Source organism: Anomaloglossus baeobatrachus, chromosome 11 (assembly GCF_048569485.1).
Source record: "Anomaloglossus baeobatrachus isolate aAnoBae1 chromosome 11, aAnoBae1.hap1, whole genome shotgun sequence".
Lineage (NCBI taxonomy): Eukaryota > Metazoa > Chordata > Amphibia > Anura > Aromobatidae > Anomaloglossus > Anomaloglossus baeobatrachus.
Window position 1 is genome coordinate 30,076,293 of NC_134363.1, and position 14,805 is coordinate 30,091,097.

Sequence of the window (14,805 nt, forward strand, 5' to 3'; positions counted from 1 at the left end):
TAGCACAGGTGCTCAGGCGGATCCACCGGGCAGGTTTGACCATCAAGCCGGGAAAGTGTCAGCTGGCCATGAGCGAGGTCCAGTACCTCGGTCACCGGGTAGGTGGGAGAACACTGAAGCCCGAGCCTGAGAAAGTGAAAGCCATCGCATCCTGGCCCACCCCCAGGACCAAGAAGCAGGTGATGTCCTTCTTGGGGACCGCTGGGTACTATAGGAGGTTTGTTCCATGCTATAGTAGCCTGGCAAAGCCCTTGACGGACCTCACCAAGAAGAAGCTGCCCTCTGCAGTCGATTGGACAATGGACTGCGAGACAGCCTTCCGGGCCCTAAAGGACGCCCTGTCCAGCCCGCCCGTGCTACAGGCAGCCGACTTCACGCGGCCGTTTGTAGTACAGACCGACGCCAGTGACTTCGGCCTCGGTGCGGTGCTCAGCCAGGTGGACTCTGCGAGCCAAGAGCACCCAGTCTTGTACCTGAGCAGGAAGCTGTTACCAAGGGAAGTTGCCTATTCCACGATGGAGAAGGAGTGCCTGGCCATAGTGTGGGCCCTGCAGCGTCTGCAACCCTATCTATACGGGCGCCACTTCATCGTGGAGACGGACCACAATCCCCTCAGCTGGTTGCACACCGTCTCTGGGACGAATGGGCGATTGTTGCGATGGAGCCTTGCGCTCCAGCAATACAACTTCACCATTCGCCACAAAAGGGGCCGTGACCACGGTAACGCAGACGGGCTGTCCCGACAAGGAGAGGTCGCGGACGGGCGCACGGGGGAACACCGGAGTGTGCTGCCCCCTAGCGCCCTCAAAAGGGGGGAGGTGTGAGGTAAATCCGGAGATATGACGATAAATCATGATATTCAAGTATGTCAGGAAGCCCCCTCCTGGTGTCACCCCCCCTTTCCTTCACACAACTGGTTTAGCAACAAATCCCATGGCCATGTCCTGTGATATGGAAATGAGGTGGTGTAGGGACAATGGACACAGGATGACTCCCTGCCGTGACCCTGTAGTGGGAGCTGCTATCTAATTAGCAAGGCTATGGAAATAGCCAGACAGAACGACTCCAGTAAAAAATGGTTCATATCTCGCAAGCCATATTTCCGATAAATATGGCAACCATAAAAATGGTGTCTCCGCATGTGGACGATGCCGGCACCCCCTTTTTATGGGAGCAGGACATTGGGAAATGCCCCAGGCGTGATATCAGCCAATGGGGAACTGGCAGACAGGTCATGAGTCCCCTCGTTCTGTAGCTAAATTCATAACTGTCACAATGAGAGCATTGGCGTCCGCCTACGACGCTCCCAGGCAAAGTTATGGCCATATTCCATGTTGTGGATTTTGTCCATAACTCCAGCCAGGGGTGGGGCAGTGCTCCCTGTGAGGTCACTAAGGTAGGAGGGGACCTGGATGTGCCCAGGTTGATAACCCTACTTCGGCCATTTTCCAGTGTTCTTCTGCTCGGGGGCCTGGTTGGGAAAGACCTGTGAGGGAGTTCCTGGAAACCTGGTCTACAGCGCCCCCCTGTGGCTAGACGCAACAAGGTAACTGCTGGAACTGTGTATGCCTGTTTGTAACCCATGCTTTGATTGTAACTGTACTCTGACATATGTATATTCTGTAGATTCCCTATTGTATATATTGTAGTTCTAGTGTGCTTTAGGCTGATTAAATTATATAATTAATCTTGGGCTGTTCTGTTATCTCGATCTTGAATCCCACGTCTGTGTGTTCGGCTAATAGTTACTGTGAAGCGGTTGGTGGCAGCGAGTTTGTGCCAAGGATTATTGTGGGGAGGCCAGTGAGATTCGGGGAGATTTTATATATTCCGCCCGCGGAGGTCGGGGGAATATATACCCTACTCTCACCGGGGACCCTTCAATAATCGGCATAAGTAGTATAGCGGCCTCCTTGCTTATTGTCGGGCAATTCCATAATTGGCCTGACTATAAGAGGGGCGCTAGAGAGCGCATCACGTGCTCTGTCGGTCGGGAGGTATAAAGGAGGGGTGACCCCCCACTTGTTACCCCCCGATTGTGACGTACTGGTAGCCAGCGCGGGGGATTTCTGAGTGACCCCCCCGGTGGTTTGTGACAGTGTGCGTGTGTGTTTGTATGTGTTTCTGCGGACTGCAAGAGCGGGTCAGAGCACGGTGAAAGTACGGAACCGGAAGTGTGTGCGGTGAGAATTTGCTCATACAGCAAGGCTTGCTCATAAAACTGAGTTACAAATTTACAGCAAGCTTTGCTCGTATAATGAAATACTCACACACCAAGTTACTCGTAAATCGAGGTTCCACTGTTCTTCCAATTTTCAATACGTTTTCCTCGGGTAGCAGCAAAGAAAAAAAAAGAAGAGGGATATGAAAATTACAAGTTTAAGCACAATATATTGTGAAAAAAAGGAAAAAATTATTTGAATATCCGTAAGAGGTCATTTTTCGAGGGTCTAAAAGTGCATGCGTGATAAAATCCAAAAATGTGCCTGGTCAAAAAGTGGGTAAAATGGACTGGTCATAATCTGGTTAAAGTAGTTGTCTATAGTATTCATATGATGACTGCCATGCAGAAGTCTTATCAATCAGCTGTTTTTAGCTCCCACAGTGCCCAATCGTAAGACTAGCAAACTGAGGATGTGGCAATGTAATACAAACATTTTCTTCCAAGTACTTTGATACACCCACAGTACCACCGAGCACTTTCAGCCCAGCCTGATTTACATATAGTGTCTATGTTAAATTTCTCACGACTGTAACATTGGATCTCTAGAATAAAGGTATCATTGAGCCTTGCTGATAGGTTCCATTTTCTTTTGGACTCTGTTTTTTTTACCATTATTGTTTAGTGCCAGAAGTTGATGAGCCTAATGGATTTTTATGCCCAAGCTGCATTGAGCTTGACACATTAGAAGGATGTAAAGCAAAGAATATGGTTATGTGAGGTCAAAGGACGACAAATGTGCTACATTTGGTATGACAGTCATGATGTTGAGGATAAAGAATTGAGTATCCAAAAATACTTAATTCAGCCATTTCATAGACTCAGTTATATAGTTCAGTAGATGTGAACTAACACACATATTTGTGAATGCTTTTGTTTCTTACTAACATGTATATATGTATATTGCATATTCAGTGTATTTTCCTTAGACACAGTATATACCAGCACATGTAATTGTAAAGATGGCCACCATTTCCTGTTCTCCACCCAAGACAGATCGACAAAGAAATTCCTGGATCCTAGACTGACCAATCAACGGAGAATATGTAGATCTCTCTACGTCATGAAGCCCTGCCCTGCGATACTTGATTGGACTAAAACTTTTGTTTACACCCCCTTACTGCTCGGTTTAGAGTTTCTTTCAAACAATAAAGAACACACTTGGTTAAGAGCCGGTCATGGAGATAGATGTAACTGACTTGCTGTGCAGTTATTTTTCATTCTCGTGTGCACACATGACATTTTAATTAGAAGCAGCAGCCGGATATCAAGAGATCCTTTGAGTCTCATCATCATCGTCATTCTGACCTTGACAACTGGCGACCTCGAAGGGACTACCGTAAAGGGTGAGTCAGAGCTTCCATTTTCCGGACGTCTGGGGGCTACTCCACAAGTATCCAGGTGTTGCTCGATATCAAGGATTTGATCACCCTTTCGTTTCCGCGGTAAGCATCATATACATTGTGTGTGCTGTTTTACCTGTGGTTCGAGAGACACCTGGCGAAAGTGGGTGGTCACTAGTCCGGAGAATGGTAGTGCACCGGAGACCTAACGGTGTGACTGTCACCCGCCGGTGGGCTAGAAGGACCCAGCTCCCATAGGGGCTAGGGGTAGGTTGTAAAGTATCCGGCTGTCTGTAATTAGAAATGGGGTGTTTTCTTGAGTAGCTGTTTTTATTTGTATATAGGTGTATAGTTAAGCAGGCTTGTGATTTCTCTGTTTGGTTCTCGGAGAGTTAATTGTCTGTTATTGTTCACGGAGGGAGAGAAAATGGAGGCTAAGGAGCTGTTGTCTTTGTTCTGTGTCTGCAGCCTCTTAGACAAAGAAAGCAGGGGGGGGTCTGTTACAGCCCAGGGATATCCATGACAGTCTTTCTATTGAGAACAAGGAATGCGAGAGGGGGGAGCACATCCTTACATTCTTACACTTGGAGGAAGCAAAAAGGTGGGGGCCATATGTCCACCAGCTGCTTGAGACAGAGCGGAGATCATATTACACAGCTCGGTCTCTGCTGCCTTTTAGCTGACAAACAAGGGGGGTGGAGGAGTGAACAGGCAGAGACAAAACAGCGCAGCTCTTTGGAGCGAGGAGAGAGGGGGGTCAGTGGGCTGCAGCCTTTGTATCGTAAAGCAAGCAGAGTTGTAATGATTTGAAAGAAAAACAAGTGTTATTTTAGTTTGGATTTGAGAGAAATTAACGGGTTCATGCATTTTTCAGTTTTTTAACTTGTTTGTTTTTGAACAGAAGTATGAGAACTAGCGATTCCCCTGTGTTGCGGACACAGCCACTGTTTGTTAGATATTAAACATCAGATATTAAATATTGAATATTAAATATTAAATGTTGAATGTTGAATATTGAATGTTGGATAGATAATAAACGAGGCGGGAAGGGTTCTGTTAACTTAAAGTGGATTTAGCGTATTCCTCTGCGTTTTAAACGTGAGCCACTGTTATGAGCAGGTAGGTCTTCATAATGAGGCAGGAAAGGAACTCACTTTAGTTGAGGTAAGGGTGCTGGAGTTAGCGGATTCTCATGCGTATTAGACGCGAGTCACTGTCAGCGTGCTACAAACGCGGACGAGACGAGAAAGGACTCCATTGGAACGGCCGATCCAATTAAGCACTGTATACTCTGTTCAAAAGATAAATATGTTGTTTTTAGTAGGAGCTGAGAACGCTGTCGCCCTAGTTACAAAAAACGGAAAAAATATAAAAGATTGCAAAAAGTTGTGTAATATCGTTGGACTACCACTAGATGGCAGGCTGCAACCCATGTATTGAAGTTCAGATTAATCTGTAGTGAGTTTATAATGAAGGACAAAGACCCTATTCACTGTCTGTTGCTGTTTGTAGAATCACTAAATGTTTTTCTCTAGCGGTGCCTTATTGTTCTTCTCTAGAAGTCATTATATCTGGTGCTAATCATATCTCTCCTTTGTATGCTGGAATGCAAATTTACAGGCACTAAAGTATCCCTGGTTTACTACGTAGTTCCAGCCACTCCCAGTACACCCAGGGAGTCACAACATGGATGCTGCACCCGGAAGTCAGGTGCCTGGAACTTCCTGTGGCAGCCGTCTTGCTACACCCACTGATGGCAGTACACCTCATAAGCCACACCCCTCGCAATGGCTCTTTGTTCAAAGCTCTCCACCCATCCCCGGTGGGAGGTGTTCTCTGGTATATATGACTAACACATTTGAATAAGCATAAATAGTATATTTGTTTACTCAGTTATCCCATAAGTGCAAGTCAAAGATAAGTAAGTGAAACTTTTACAGAATTGATGTGGTAAGATCTGTTCACATAAAATCAATTGGTATTTTAAAGGTCCTGCAGCATTATATCATAAAATAAAAAGGAGGAAGGTAAATATATATATATATATCTTTGTACTGTGTTAGTTAATTTAAAACAAAAATCGTAAACGACTTACCCCTACTGATGTCAAAATGTATCAAATCCATTTGTAAAAAAGGAATTAGGAAAAATGTATAATGCATTCAATGTAGATATGGGTAATGAATGTGTTCACTGCTACGTCTTTGTTATAACAAAGGATGAGTTTTTTTCTTCTTCCTGTCTCGCTTTTAAGAGACAGGGATGGAATGTGTCTTGATGGAATGTGTCTCTCTCCAATAGTGACGTAAGTTTGGTTTAACCCTTAGAGTTCAGGGTTTCCCATTTTTAGTTTGCTGTTTATACCTGAATAGGGAATATTAAATTTTATGGGATGCGCGATATAATTTGTGTTGTTTTGTTTTTAATGGCGATTTATTTGAACAATATATTTTTTATTTTGTGACTCTATCACCTTTTCTGTTTTTATGATTATTTCTAAACAATTTATATATTTTTGCAAGTTAGTCGCCCAGTCACAGCTGTCATTTCATCATGTCTCAGTCGTTTCTACTATGAAAGGTTTTTCTTTTCTTTATGGATACAGTGTTTATTGTAAGGTTTTTAAAATTTCCCAGTAATGTATAGTGTTCTGAGATGTACGTTATTTTCAGTGTTTGTTCATTTTAGGTTTTAGTATGTGGCTAATTTATTACCTGCTGTTTTATCTTTTCTTTTAGGGAATACCAGTATAAAAATGCTGAATTTTGCCATATTGGTAAATAAACAATTAAACAAGGGGGGAATAAGGTATTAATTATATTCTCCAGTTTCTTGGAGGGTGCAGTAGGCATATTAGATAGGTTTTGAAGCTGACCTTTTTCCCATAAGTTATGTTTATTAGATTATTACGAGGTATATCTGTTAACTGAAATAGGAAAGTCTTGTCTTATATGTTTATTTGTTTATTTATTTGTTTATTTATTTAGTATTCTCAGTCATGTGAAGTATAGATGACCACTAACTGTATTATGATCAGAGATAAAGTTATAAGAATGATCTAATGTATATTTTTTAGTTTTTGTTTTTATAGATGAAACCAGATGGTGGTCGATTCTGCACTGGATATGCTGCTGTTTACACCACATGAGGTAGTCTAAATTCGACCACTCCCTCCAATCCTATTGATACAGGAGACAGTGATGCATTAAATGCCCTCTCTAGATGGGTAGAACAGGAGTGGGTAAGAGTCTTTAGAGGTGTATGTAGGTTGTAGATTTTTTCCTGTTGTCAAATGAATTAGGTATGCCGAAAAGAAAGTCTAGATCTGAGCTGATGGATTTGGATGGAGATCCTTGCACAGGTGCAGCTGACCAAGAAGCAGTGAACGGGCCTAGAGTTGAGAGTCTTTCACCAATACCGACCATGCCTTGCTGACATTGGTCACGTCAGTGACTTCTGTCACTCCTTGTGTTCTTAAATCCCTACAGGAATAAGCAAAACAAGGAATGGAGTGTGACATGCAGGGAGCCAGCTGACTGAAGAAGGTCTGTGGACAAAGGGTGGTAAGCTTTCTCTGCCATGAGAGCTCTTCTTAATGATGGCCCAGGTAACATCTGTGAAAGACAATTGTCAGTGTGTGCTTTGGTGACGCCAGTGTTCAGTACCCAGGTGGGCAGATTCACCCAGTCTTGTAAGACAAGTGCCTAGAACGAAGTGAGAAAAAACTGTAAAGAGTCCGTAGAAACACCCTGCACCTACTCTACCCATTCTTAGAGACTGCAAACTGATTATAGATGTATATCACGTGCACGTTGTATGCAAGTCTGTGCGTGTTGTGTAAATTTCTCTCCAGGTTTGGTCAGAGGCATTCCAGTGCAGACAACGACATTATTGTTGAGAAGCACATGAAGGTGGTATGTAAAGAAAAATGTGTTTACAAAAAGTGTATATTTTATAGGAAAGTGGAAACTAGTAAATGGTGTATAAAATGTATATGTTCTGTTTTCTTTTTGCAATAAGCAGGTCTTTATGTAAGATGTTTTTTGGTTTAGCATAGGCATGTATATTTTTATATAATTGATTGAATAGTGTGATAATCAGGTGTATTTTATAATTCCAGATCTTAAATCAGAGCTATTAGCATATGGTTTCCAGTCAGGAGACTGATTAATCCTAAAGGACAAGCGAGAAAGAGCTATGAGTCAACACTAGAGGAGCTGATCCAAGCACAGAAACATCTATGGATCCACACCTCGCATTGTAGAAGGGTTAATCAACCAGAGCTGCACTGAGCGTTCTGCTCATACTTATCCTTTTCAGAAAACCCTGTATAGTCTTAGACCAGCATTGCCAGAACAGTTAGAAGAGAGGACTTAGAGAACCTTGAGACATGGGAAAGTCCAACTACAAAGGGTGAGGACTCGCCTAGGAGTCCTTGGTCTCAAACCGGTGAAGAAAACCCCTTTCCCCTTTCCGCCCATGTTTCAACGTTCAGTTAGGCAGGTTTTTCAACAGATCTTCCTACCTCTCTTCCTAAGGGAACACAGTACCCTTAGAATTCAGAAATGGCAGAAGTAAGTCTTTAGGGGGGACTGTTGAGGATAAAGAATTGAGTATCCAAAAATACTTAATTCAGCCATTTCATAGACTCAGTTATATAGTTCAGTAGATGTGAACTAACACACATATTTGTGAATGCTTTTGTTTCTTACTAACATGTATATATGTATATTGCATATTCAGTGTATTTTCCTTAGACACAGTATATACCAGCACATGTAATTGTAAAGATGGCCACCATTTCCTGTTCTCCACCCAAGACAGATCGACAAAGAAATTCCTGGATCCTAGACTGACCAATCAACGGAGAATATGTAGATCTCTCTACGTCATGAAGCCCTGCCCTGCGATACTTGATTGGACTAAAACCTTTGTTTACACCCCCTTACTGCTCGGTTTAGAGTTTCTTTCAAACAATAAAGAACACACTTGGTTAAGAGCCGGTCATGGAGATAGATGTAACTGACTTGCTGTGCAGTTATTTTTCATTCTCGTGTGCACACATGACATTTTAATTAGAAGCAGCAGCCGGATATCAAGAGATCCTTTGAGTCTCATCATCATCGTCATTCTGACCTTGACAATGAAACCAGGTAAGTTTTGATCTTGTAATATTTCATAGAGGACATGACAAAAATAATCACAAAAGGTACAATTTGGAGCTCAGTGATTAAGATAAGTCTTCAGAACATTAAACATATTCATTGGTTCACATATTTTTCTATCCATATGCATTGTGGCAATGTAGCCGTGCCCATGGCGGTAGCCAGGGGAACGATAAATATTCACCATCACAGCATGCTACTGTAAATTGAGAGTTCTAGGTGTGTATGTATGTTGACTGTGTTATGATAAGTACCTTCACCTTTAGGTTATTTCCCTTCCACTCCTCATCAGGTCCTTCCAAGCATGGACAACAGACACATTCATAAAAACAAGGGACTCTTTACTTTGCATAATACTTAAATACAAAGAAATGCAGGTGTTACACTTCACTAGAGATGAGCGGTTCTGTTGACTCTTGGTTCGCCGGCAGCAAACGAGACTTGCCTCCACAGGCTCGATCCGGACTCGAACCTTGGAACAAGTCACTGATTGACAGTTTGAGTTTCCGCCCACATACAGCTAGTCATAAGCAAATCACTTCTAGGGAAAGGTGAGCTGGCTTACTCAGACAATTTTTTAGGGTTGCACACTACATGTAATCACGCTGTTGTTACCGCCAGTGCGAGCCGTTCAAAAACTGCAAGCGGCTTGCACGGGGCTAACCTAAGCACAGTGTTGCTTGCACAAGTTTTGTTCACACATAAAGCATCTGATCCCCGATCCTGAAAATTGATTTTTAAATTTGGTGTTTGGTTCGAAAGCCAAACCTCAGATTTGCTCATCTCTACACTTCACGGTTTCTTCTGTATGTCACAGAGGCACAATCTTTGTGGTGTCTGGTGATGGCACAACACTCGTGAACAGTTTATCAGCAGGGTGGTTTAGATCGATCTCCACCCCTCTGGCACAGACATCCATGGGTCAATATGTTTCACTTTGTCTCCTGCGCCCCAACCACAGTCAGTGATCCTCCATCATCCCCTCTTAGAGCTGCTTCCCTCTTCCCATATTACAGCTGGGTAGCACCCTCACTTCACCGGAGCCCCCACTACTGGCCAACATTGGACTCACTACATTCTCGATTTCTTCCTCCGTTCAGGTCTCACGCAACTTGCTCACCAAAATGGATCACTGTCTCCTAAAAGTTCCTCTACTGATTCTTGCTTCTTCTGTACTCCCAGCTACACATCACCAACCAACCCCGCCAGAACTTGTCCTTGCTTCATAGGTGTCCTCACTACCCTCTTAGAATAAGGAACCTTCTTTTCCCTCCATCCCACACCTGTCCCTAATCAGAACCAGTCCTGCAACTAACCCTATATTACCTATCTATAGAACCCATGGCCCTAGGAGGGGTAAAACATATACAACCACAATATATATCAATACACTATAATTGGTGTGTTTGGAATGGGGGGAGATGTGACGGGGTGTCCTCCTCCTTACAACTGATAATCAATTTCTTAGCCATAGTAAGGAATAATAACACAGCTGTAATTTTCAAAAGCACTAAATTCTTTAAATCATTTTTTTCAGTTGGTCTTATATAATATTCTAACTTTCTGAGATAATGACTTTTGTATTTTCATTGGCTGTAAGCCAATCATCAACATTAACAGGAATAAACACATGAAATAGATCCCCCTGTGTGTAATGACTCTATATAATATATAGAAATAGATCCCTCTGTGTGTAATGGCTCTATAATATATAGGAATAGATCACTCTGTGTGTAATGACTCTATATAATATATAGGAATAGATCCCTCTGTGTGTAATGACTCTATATAATATATAGAAATAGATCCCTCTGTGTGTAATGACTCTATAATATATAGGAATAGCTCACTCTGTGTGTAATGACTCTATATAATATATAGGAATAGATCCCTCTGTGTGCAATGACTCTAAATAATATATAGGAATAGATCCCTCTGTGTTTAATGACTATATAATATAAAGGAATAGATCACTCTTTGTAATGAGGCTATATAATATATAGGAATATAGCCCTCTGTGTGTAATGACTCTATATAATATATAGAAATAGATCCCTCTTTGTGTAATGACTCTTTATAATATATAGGAATAGATCCCTCTGTGTGTGACTATATAATATATAGAAATAGATCCCTCTGTGTGTAATGACTCTATATAATCTATAGGAATAGATCCCTCTGTGTGTAATGACTCTATATAATATATAGAAATGGATCCCTCTGTGTGTAATGACTCTATATAATATATAGGAATAGATCCCTCTGTGTGTAATGACTCTATATAATATATATATAAATAGATCCCTCTGTGTGTAATGACTATATAATATATAGGAATACATCTCTCTGTGTGTAATGACTCAATGTAACATATAGGAATAGATCCCTCTGTGTGTAATGACTCTATATAATATATAGAAATAGATCTCTCTGTGTGTAATGACTCTATATAATATATAGGAGTAGATCACTCTGTGTGTAATGATTCTATATAATATATAGATCCCTCTGTGTGTAATGACTCTATATATTATATAGGAGTAGATCACTCTGTGTGTAATGACTCTATATAATATATGTGTTTCATTTTTTGCATTGAATTATTGAAATAAATGAACTTTTTGATGATATTCTAATTTATTGAGATGTATATGTTACAGCCCAACCGTGAAGAACGCTTACGATCCATTTACTCGCAGTCATACATGTGGAAGGCAATTAGACATTACTAACTCTGCAATTCCATTAAAAAGCTTGAAAGAGATGAAATATAGTCTCTATAAAACCTTAGAATATCATCCACGGCTTTTCAGGGCTATAGGATTACTGGAGATTAGCTTCAAATGTATTTGCCGCAATTTTAATTTTTGATACAAAAAGTGCCAACGTTGGCAAATTAGAATTTCAAAACATTTTCTGATTCCTTAAAGTAGCTGATATTTTATTTTTTCCTTGACAAATGGATTTATTGGCAATTACTCAGTTCGAGGATGCATGTCTACGATGGCATGCGAATTAGACTTCAGTCAGATGATTGGACTCAAAGCTCTTTATACAGCATTTTTTAATTGGACCGATCCACCTAAATATCTGAGTGAAGAAGAAGAGGAATCAAATATCCCTTAGACTCATAAATAAAAGCGACTGTTGCTTTAGAATGCATACGCTGCATCAACGCTTCATTAAAAGTATTCTTTCTGCTGATTATAAAGTCTGAATACAATTCTTGAAAATCAAAATACACGTATATTTGGATGTAGAAATGCAAATTACCTCTTCAGAGAGGAGGAGGACTTAAAATCTAAAGCCACCTATTCAAAGCAGCAATTCTAAAAGTCAATATCAACCCTTTAAGATTCCTTCATACATGACTTAGAATAATACCTAATCCAAAATCTCAATTTGCAGACACATGTTTCAGGGTGTTGCCCCTCATCAGTGCAAAGTATGACAGTATCAAAACACGAAATTAGAGTTCATACTCTGCTGAACTTTTCATAATATAGTATGGTCAACGAAATGATGGTAATTATAGTATCAGCTGGCGAATAAAGTCTTACACCCTTAAAGAATAGTTAAAATTAGCGTTCTTCCAGATGGAAGAATGGAAGAAAACTATGTAGTACCACCTACACATAGGTATATATATATATATATATATATATATATATATATATATACATATATATATATATATATATATATAAATATATATATATATATATATATATATATATATATATATATATATATATATATATATATATATATTTGTATATATATATATATATATATATATATATATATATATAGGTATTCATATTTATTTATAAGCAGGCCTTCATGGTAAAATAGCTGCTAGGAAACCACTGCTAAGGACAGGCAACAAGCAGAAGAGACTTGTTTGGGCTAAAGAACACAAGGAATGGACATTAGACCAGTGGAAATCTGTGCTTTGGTCTGATGAGTCCACATTTGAGATCTTTAGATCCAACCACCGTGTCATTGTAGAAAAGGTGAACGGATGGACTCTACATGGCTGGTTCCCACAGTGAAGCATGGAGGAGGAGGTGTGATGGTGTGAGGGGGCTTTGCTGCTGACACTGTTGGGGATTTATTCAAAATAGAAGGTATACAGAACCAGCATGGCTACCACAGCATCTTGCAGCGGCATGCTATTCCATCCGGTTGCGTTAAGTTGGACCATCATTTATTTTTCAACAGGACAATGACCCCAAACACACCTCCAGGCTATGTAAGGGCTATTTGACTAAGAAGGAGAGTGATGGGGTGCTACGCCAGATGACCTGGTCTCCACAGTCACCAGATCTGAACCCAATCGAGATGGTTTGGGGTGAGCTGGACCGCAGAGTGAAGGCAAAAGGGCCAACAAGTGCTAAGCATCTCTGGGAACTCCTTCAAGACTGTTAGAAAACCATTTCCGGTGACTACCTCTTGAAGCTCATCAAGAGAATGCCAAGAATGTGCAAAGCAGTGATCAAAGCAAAGAATATAAGACATATTTTCAGTTGTTACACCCTTTTTTAAGCATTTTATTCCACGTTTCATTCATAGTTTTGATGTTTTCAATGTGAATCTACGATTTTTAAAGTCATGAAAATAAAGAAAACTCTTTGAATGAGATGGTGTGTCCAAACTTTTGGTCTGTACTGTATATATACTGTATATATATATATATATATATATCTTTTTTTTATGCTGCTTATATATATACTATATATATATATATATATATATATATGCCGTATATATAAATCAATGTCTAAAATGAAACTTGATTTGGGATTTTATTTAAACTAGAGACTTATTTGCAGACAGCTATCTGTAAGTTACACTAGAAAGTGTTCTCCTTAATGGAGAAGAGCTAATTTGCATGCAATTTGCATTTTCCCTGTAAGTGTCAGGAGTGTGTTGTGGCCAGATGGGACTTCAAGGTTATCTGGATTCAGAAGGTCACGGTGTTAAGTTGATTACAGACCCACTTTATTGCCTGCTCCTCATTTACCTTCAGGAGAGCCTTTTTAATTTCATCCAGTGCTTAAGGGGTTAAGGTTTCCTTTTTTCCTGCTGTGATTAATCAGGTAGTTGTACTCTCATGTTCAGCCACTCCCTTCTGCGATTAATATCCACTCTTCACTTCTCCCTATGCCGGCTATAGTTCAGTCTATGCTGCTGTGATTAAACAGGTACTTGGAATCTCAGCTGCAGCCACTCCCTTCTGCTTTGACTATCCATTCCTCACTCCTCCCTTATGTCGGCTATAGTTCAGTCTATGCTGCTGCCATTAAACAGGTGGTTGTAATCTCATCTGCAGCCACTCCCTTCTGCTATTAATATCCACTCCGCACTTCTCCCTATGCCGGCTATAGTTTAGTCTATGCTGCTGTGATTAAACAGGTACTTGGAATCTCAGCTACAGCCACTGCCTTCTGCTATGAATATCCACTCCTCACTTCTCCTTATGCCGGCTATAGTCCAATCTATGTTGAACTGAGATGGAGCTGTCTTTGGAGAAAGCAGTGGTGATCCTTACAGCATATGCAAATTAATTTCTCCTATTAGAAGAATTTGAGTTCTATGCTGAAGCTCTTTCCCTTGTTTGTTCCCCTTCCTCACATTGTCTTTATTTTAGAAGTAGACAAGGCTAGTCCAGTGCCAGTCAGGGCCCACTCACGTGATCATGCACAGAGGAAAAGACCTGTCTAGACACATTAGGAAGCACAGGGATCAGCCACAGATTCAGGTGTTGACCCCTCTCCCCTCTCTCCTTAGTCAGGGCCTTCCTTTACATCTTCTCCTCTGGTGCCCCTCCTCTTGTGACAGATGCTGAGTGGTCCTAGCTCCGACATGGCGGTAAAGGCCGCTTTACACGCTGCGATCTTGCTAGCAAGCGTACCCGCCCCTGTTGTTTGTGCGTCATGGGCAAATCGCTGCCCGTGGCGCACAATATAGTTAGGCCCCGTCACACTACTTACCTTCCCTTTGACGTCGCTGTGGCCAGCGAACCGCCTCCTATCTAAGGGGGCGGTTCGTGCGATGTCACAGTGACGTCACA